Source organism: Antennarius striatus, chromosome 3 (assembly GCF_040054535.1).
Source record: "Antennarius striatus isolate MH-2024 chromosome 3, ASM4005453v1, whole genome shotgun sequence".
Lineage (NCBI taxonomy): Eukaryota > Metazoa > Chordata > Actinopteri > Lophiiformes > Antennariidae > Antennarius > Antennarius striatus.
Genome location: NC_090778.1, coordinates 8318670 through 8327150, shown reverse-complemented (window position 1 = coordinate 8327150; position 8481 = coordinate 8318670).

Below are 8481 nucleotides of genomic sequence, written 5' to 3'. Positions count from 1 at the left end.
GGCGCTGTTGACCTACAGGGCGCCGGTGGAAATTAGATTACTGTTGGTCGAAGAAGGAGAGGAGGAAAGTGCGTTCGCACGAAGAAAGAGAAGAGGAACACCAAGAGTATAGGACTAAGAGTAGGGACGTTGAATGTTGGAACTATGACAGGAAAAGGTAGAGAGTTGGTTGACATGATGCAGAGGAGGAAGGTAGACATACTGTGTGTCCAGGAGACCAGGTGGAAAGGTAGCAAGGCTAGAAGTTTAGGAGCAGGGTTCAAGTTGTTCTATCATGGTGTAGATGGGAAGAGAAATGGAGTAGGAGTTATCTTGAAGGAGGAGTTTGTTAGGAATGTCCTGGAGGTAAAAAGAGTGTCGGATAGAGTGATGAGTCTGAAGCTAGAAATAGAAGGTGTGATGTTCAATGTTGTTAGCGGGTATGCTCCACAGGTAGCATGTGAGCTGGAGGAGAAGGAGAAATTCTGGTCGGACCTTGATGAAGTGATGCAGAGCATGCCTAGAAGTGAGAGAGTTGTCATTGGAGCAGACTTCAATGGACATGTTGGTGCAGGAAACAGAGGTGATGAGGAGGTGATGGGCAGGTTTGGTATCCAGGAGAGGAACGCAGAAGGACAGATGGTAGTTGACTTTGCAAAAAGGATGGAAATGGCTGTAGTGAATACTTTCTTCCAGAAGAGGCAGGAACATAGAGTGGCGGTAGGAGCACAGAGGTAGACTACATCTTGTGTAGACGGTGTAACCTGAAAGAGATCAGTGACTGCAAAGTAGTGGTAGGTGAGTGTAGCCAAACAGCATAGGATGGTGGTGTGTAGGATGACTCTCGTGGTGAGGAAGATCAAGAGGGCAAAGGCAGAGTAGAAGAGGAAATGGTGGAAGCTGAAAAAGGAAGAGTGTTGCATGACTTTCAGGAAGGAGTTAAGACAGGCTCTGGGTGGTCAGGAGGTGCTTCCAGATGACTGGACAACTACAGCTAATGTGATCAGGGAGACAGGTAAGAGAGTACTTGGTGTGTCATCTGGAAGGAAAGTAGATAAGGAGACTTGGTGGTGGAATGAGGAGGTACAGGAGTGTATACAGAGAAAGAGGTTAGCCAAGAGGAAGTGGGACACTGAGAGGACTGAGGAGAGTAGACAGGAGTACAGGGAGATGCAGCGTAAGGTGAAGGTAGAGGTAGCAAAGGCCAAACAAGAAGCTTATGATGACTTGTATGCTAGGTTGGACAGTAAGGAGGGAGAGACTGATCTATACCGGTTGGCAAGACAGAGAGATAGAGATGGGAAGGACGTGCAGCAGGTTAGGGTGATTAAGGATAGGGATGGAAGTCTATTGACAGGTGCCAGTAGTGTGATGGGAAGATGGAAAGAGTACTTTGAAGAGTTGATGAACGTGGAAAATGAGAGGGAACAAAGACTAGAAGAGGTGACTGTTGTGGACCAGGATGTAGCAAAGATTAGTCAGGATGAAGTGAGGAGGGCATTGAAGAGGATGAAGAGTGGAAAGGCAGTCGGTCCTGATGATATACCTGTAGAGGTATGGAAGTGTCTAGGAGAGGTGGCGGTAGAGTTTCTGACTGGGTTGTTCAACAGGATCTTAGATAGTGAGAAGATGCCTGAGGAATGGAGGAGAAGTGTGCTGGTGCCCATTTTTAAGAACAAGGGAGATGTGCAGAGTTGTGGCAACTACAGAGGAATAAAGCTGATGAGCCATACAATGAAGTTATGGGAGAGAGTAGTGGAAGCTAGACTAAGGGCAGAAGTGAACATTTGTGAGCAGCAGTATGGTTTCATGCCAAAAAAGAGTACTACAGATGCAGTATTTGCTTTGAGGATGTTGATAGAGAAGTACAGAGAAGGCCAGAGGGAGCTGCATTGTGTTTTTGTAGATCTGGAGAAAGCTTATGACAGGGTGCCCAGAGAGGAACTGTGGTATTGTATGAGGAAGTCTGGAGTGGCAGAGAAGTATGTTAGAACGGTGCAGGACATGTATGAAGACTGTAAGACAGTGGTGAGGTGTGCTGTAGGTGTGACAGAGGAGTTCAAGGTGGAGGTGGGACTGCATCAGGGATCAGCTCTGAGCCCCTTCTTGTTTGCCATGGTGATGGACAGGCTGACAGACGAGGTTAGACAGGAATCTCCATGGACTATGATGTTTGCAGATGACATTGTGATCTGTAGTGAGAGCAGGGAACAGGTGGAGGAGAAGCTAGAGAAGTGGAGGTTTGTCCTGGAAAGGAGAGGACTGAAGGTTAGCCGCAGTAAGACAGAGTACATGTGTGTGAATGAGAGGGACCCAAGTGGAAGAGTGAGGTTAGAGGGAGAAGAGATCAAGAAGGTGGAGGATTTTAAGTACTCAGGCTCAACAGTCCAGAGCAATGGAGAGTGTGGAAAAGAGGTGAAGAAGCGTGTCCAGGCAGGATGGAACGGGTGGAGGAAAGTGTCAGGTGTGATGTGTGATAGAAGAGTTTCAGCTAAAATGAAGGGAAAGGTGTACAAAACTGTGGTGAGACCAGCGATGTTGTTTGGTCTAGAGACAGTGTCACTGAGGAAAAGACAGGAGACAGAGCTGGAGGTAGCAGAGATGAAGATGCTGAGGTTCTCTCTGGGAGTGACCAGGAATGATAGGATCAGGAATGAGTATATCAGAGGGACAGCACATGTTAGAGGTTTTGGAGATAAAGTCAGAGAGGCCAGACTGAGATGGTTTGGACATGTCCAGAGGAGAGATAGTGAATATATTGGTAGAAGGATGCTGAGTTTTGAACTGCCAGGCAGGAGGCCTAGAGGAAGACCAAAGAGGAGGTTTATGGATGTAATGAGGGAAGACATGAAGGTAGTTGGTGTGAGAGAAGAGGATTCAAAGGACAGGGCTAGATGGAGGAAATTGATTCGCTGTGGCGACCCCTGAAGGGAAAAGCCGAAAGGAAAAGAAGAAGAAGACTCCAGGGAAGAGTTGATTTATCTGGGGGTCAAAGGAGACCCAGCAACAGGCGATCTCATCCCCGCTGAGCTCCGATGGAGATATCGCGGATGCCGAGCGGGTCGCGTCGAAAGGGCTAGACTAACGGCTAGAGCCTCTAACCGGATTATTGTCCTCGCCGTCTACATCCCTCCACGCGCGGACCCTGAGACGGCATGAGAAACCATCTGTGGCACCACCTCCACTCTTCGGACTCTGCACCCGGAGGCGCTCGTCTTTATCACCGGTGACTTTAATCACGTCACCTTGGAATCATCTCTCCCCACAATGGTCCAGTGTGTAGACTGTCCCACACAGAAGAACAGAACCATCGATCTGTTCTACACTAATGCTAAGGAGGCATACACCGCCACCTCCCTCCCTCCACTAGGTTAATCAGACCATAACCTAGTGTACCTACAGCCCACCTACATCCCGCTGGTGAAACGGCTGCCAGTAACAACACGACAGGTCAGGAGGTGGACCCCGAAAGCAGAGGAGATGCTGAGGGACTGCTTCCACACCACCAACTGGGATGTCATCGTGGGCTCACATGGCGAGGACATTGAGGGGGCAGCTCAATGTTTTACAGATTACATGGACTTCTGTGTGGACACCGTGGCCCCAGTCAGGTGTTACCCCAACAACAAACCCTGGGTAACAAAGGAAGTCAAGGCTGTCATGAACAGAAAGAAGCGGGCGTTCAGGAGCAAGAACGAGGAGGAGATGAAGAAGGCCCAGCAGGAAGTGAGACTCTGCCTGAGGAAGGCCAAGGAGGCGTACGGTAGGAAGCTGGAGAAGCAGCTGGGGCGCAACCAGGTGCGGGAGGTCTGGAATGGGATGAGAACCATCACCGGATACAGGAAAGGACGCAGCACTGTGGAGAGGAACAGTGAACGGGCGAATGAACTAAACAGCTTTTTCAATCGGTTCAGCTCCCCCACTACTCCCGGCTCCTCGTCCCAGGCCCTGCAGACCACTCCACTGATGCTCCCTCCTCCTGTGCTTCCTCTCCTTCCACCCCTGCCACTTCTCCTTCCACCCCTGCCCCTGCCACTTCTCCCGAGCCCACTCCAAGAGCTGCGAAGCTCAACGGCCCCACCTCAACCACTGGACTTCCAACCTCGCCACGACTTTCTGATCCCACCATGACTGAGACTGTCATCACTGCAGACCTGGTGACAACAACGCTGCGGAGATTCCGTCCCTGTAAGGCGGCTGGACCGGATAAGATCTCCCCAAGACTCCTCCGAGCCTGTGCTTCGGAACTAGGGGACCCCTGCAGCGATTGTTCAACCTCAGTCTGCGGCTGGGTAGGGTCCCGTCACTGTGGAAGACCTCCTGCATCGTCCCGGTACCCAAGAAAAGACACCCTACTGAGCTCAACGACCACCGACCGGTCGCTCTTACCTCCCACGTAATGAAGACCCTAGAGCGACTGGTCCTGGAGCTCATGCGTCCACAGGTGCAGGGTGCAATGGACCCTCTCCAGTTCACCTATCAGGCCAAGGTTGGGGTTGACGACGCTCACTTGTACCTCCTCCACTGTGTGCTCTCCTACCTGGACACCAGGGGCTGTGCCGTCAGGATGCACTTCTTTGACTTTTCAAGCGCCTTCAACACCATCCAGCCCCGGCTCCTACAGGACAAACTGACCTCCATGGCTGTGGACCCCTACCTCGTGAGCTGCATCAAGGACTACCTAACGGACAGACCCCAGTACGTCCGTATGGGGGACTGTTTGTCTTCTATGGTGACCAGCAGCACGGGGTTGCCGCAGGGGACTGTGCTGTCCCCCATTCTCTTCACCCTCTACACATCGGACTTCAAGCACAACTCGGATACATGCCACATACGGAAGTACTCCGATGATACTGCGATAGTGGCATGTATCCGGGAAGGTGATGAGAGGGAGTACAGGGCATTGGTGGCTGACTTTGTGGAGTGGTGCCAATGTTACGTATGCCTACATGTGTATTTTGTGTGTACTGTGTGTAGGTGTGAATGTGCATGTGGGTGTTTCTGGGAGAGATGGCTGTGGTGTGGTGTGTCTGTGTTCTGTGTTTTGTTTTTTCTTAGAACCAGATCATCCAATCCAGCTCCAGTGCCTGCCTGGAGCTGTCCAACAAGGAGCTTCGAATTACCCTGCTGATCACTCCACCTGTAGTCAGCTACCACAATTACCTGAAATTGCATACCTCACCCCAAACATACCCTATATATATAATTGTATAATTGTAAGTCGCTATGTTTCACAATAAACCTCATTAGTGCAGTCATTCAATCAAGTTTTTAATATAATTATTATTTACAATTATTTTGTTTACAGAGATGTTGATTATTAATTAAAGAAAAAAAGGTCGTTTATTGTCTGTTGATGTCTGCATTTTACATAAAACCACTGCGGATGATTTATTATTAGACTAAAGCTGTCCTGGCGTCATTAACGCTTATGGAGCAAATGAAGGCCGGTCCATGAAAATATTGTCTGAGATGAAACCGGTCCGTGGCGCAAAAAGGTTGGGGACCGCTGCCGTAGACCATGTGACATCATTTTGTAGTTTGGCAGTCTCACTGATTTTGTGTTCAAGTCTTGTCTTAAATATATATAAAATAACCAGTTGCAACTGAAAAGTCTTTTGTGTTTGCTCCACTTCTTTACATTTCAGCTGCTCGAGTTCCTGTTGGATTATTTTCCGGGTTTTTGGTTTATGTTACGGCCATTTAGTCACATATCATAGTCACATTCTGCAGGGTTGTAACATAAAATGGGGGCTCGTCAGGGAATTCTCTCGAGCAGTGGTAATTTGTAATTTTGACGTCTAGCTTGCTATAGTTTTGTGGGTGTGGTCACCGTTGTTAGTGTAACCCAGGTTATTTATAGTAATTCATTTCATTGCAGACACTCCCTAAATTCATGCATTTGTAGACGCTCCCTGAGTGGAGGGGGGACGTTCCCTTGAACCAGGGAGTTAAAAAAGCCGGATCGGCCCTGTGGACACGTGAAGAGGGAGGAATGGATGGAACGGCACGCAGAGAGAGAGAGCTCCGTGATATATATTTTTCACAACAGACACAGTCAAAAAAAAGCGAAGTGAATAACTTCTAAATATATTGTAACTTCCCATAACGTGGAGATTGATAACGTGGTGTTCCCAGTGTTACAAGAGAGAGACACAGCAGACCAATTAGCGTTTTTCCTTCTAAGTGTTTTTCATTGATTATTGTGGCTTTTTTTTAGCACGCAGTTGAATGGATATAATTTAATTTTACACTGTTTATATTTTATTTTAAACTTCAAGTACAAACTAGGAAATGGATCCCATATCTTTTTATACTCTAAAGGCGTGACTATGGGAGGTGCGAATCAGTTGTTTAACTTTGGCCCCTCTGCTCTCCACTAATCTTTCCCCCAGTTTCAGTAGGCACATCGTGACCTCAAGAAGTTAGCAGAGACATCTAGTCGACAGTTTCACAAGGCTGATGACATAACCTAATCAGTCACGCGGACATTTAGTGCAAACAAAATTATTAAAAGATACTGACATTTACACAAACATTTCTAAAAACAGATTAGATTCTAGATAGATAGATAGATAGATAGATAGATAGATAGATACTTTATTAATCCCGGAGGAATTTTTGCAGAATCTTTCATGACCTCGAGACTTCCTGGGGCCTCCAAAGTGCTGAAAGATTTGACACACAACAATCTAGATTTTTGGTTCAATGAAAGGATATTATTTTATTATTGTATTATTTTATTGTATTAAAAACTATCCACCGAATATCTAGTACCCTCACCAGAACACTCAGAACTGAACTGAGAGCTGCGACAGATTCTTTCAAGAGCACAATTATTTTTTCATAAGACATAAATTTTATTTGAGATGTTGTCACTGCAACAAAAATATTGTTTGGTCATTCCCTAACAGTAAAAGAAAAGAAAATTGTGAACATACAGCTATACAAGTACAGTGGTACCTCTGCTTACGAATGTCTCTACATACAAAATTTTCTACTAACGAAACGCCTCAACAGGAAAATATTAATGTCATTAGAAATTTCGAGTTACGAAAGCTAAAAATACAGTATGGGCTGCTACTCGCAGCTCCCAAAAGTTTCCTGAACGCAACACACTTATAGCTGCTCTGCCATTGGCTAGTACCCAGCATCCTGGCATCCCATTGGCTAAGAGGGACCTCTGTGTGTGGCTAGATCGGTGTCTTTGTATAGCGTCCTCATCATTCGGCCCCTCGACTCATGAGGTGTTCTGATAGTTTTACGTAAATATTAGTGCTGTCAGGCAATCAAAAAAAAATCTAATTAATTATAGGATTTGTAATTAATTAATTAATCGCATTTTAATCTCATACCTGCTAAAGGCCGCCAAGTAAATAATTTGAATTCTAGGACATTACAAAATTGTAGTGCATGACTAATCAATAGAATACACCAAGAAGAGAAGATTTGAAATCCACATTTTTATTGGTTAAGTGTGCTTTATAAATGAAATTTAAAAGAAAAAAGGTCAAGCACATCAGCAAACCAATACAGTCAGTCATCTTCAGATTACCACCGCTGTGTCCGCCGCAGTGGGTCACGGGGAGCCAGAGCCTATCTTGGCATCATAGCGCGTGAGGCAGGGGACACTCCGGGTACGACGCCAGTGCACTGTGGAGCCAAACCAATACAAATACAGTTAAATGAAATAAATAACTGACAACAGACAACTCTGTGTCCTTGATCCAATTGCTCAGACAAACAAGCTTGTTTACATTGTCTGAGTAAGGCTACCCTCTTCTTTCGAATGATGTTACCTGTGAGTGAAAAGAGTCTCTCAAATGGCACAGACGTGGCAGGGGTAGCCAGGTATTTGCGCGCAAGAGAGGACAGCTGTTCATAAGCTCCTGCGTGAGGTGCCCACCACTTCCGGTGGACACTCATGCACTCCGATGCACGGCTCAGCTTTGTAGCGGGCTAGAGGCCCCTGCTCCTCGTCCAAGTCTGAAGACAGCAGGAGGAGGCTCTTCTTTGCTGCTGGCTCGTCCTCATTTTTGTTGATAGTCTTTGTTCTTTTTATAAATAAACTTACTTTCCGCCCAAAGGTCCGAGTGAACTTGCCTCGCTCTCCTGTGTTGCGTCCATTTCTGTTGTCAGTCGTCCTGCTTTTGACTAGTGGCTCAGTTATGAATTGAAGTGCCATTGCAGCCTACGGGTCACTCAATGGGCCAAATTTAAAATGCTTGCGCATTGACTTGCCACTCGCGATTAATTGCGTTAATTTTTATAGCGCATTACTTTACGGCGTAATTAATTAATCTAATTAACGCGTTTAAGTGACAGCCCTAGTAAATATATTAACTTTTTGAGTATTCGCTATGGACCCCAAGAAAATGAAGGAGAAAGGATAAAAAGAAAAGACGAAGAAAATAGTTTTTCTGTCCGTACAAAAAAAGCAAGAGATAATAGAAGAGCATGAAAAAAGGATGTGTTTGGTTGATCTCGCCAAAAAAAATGGCC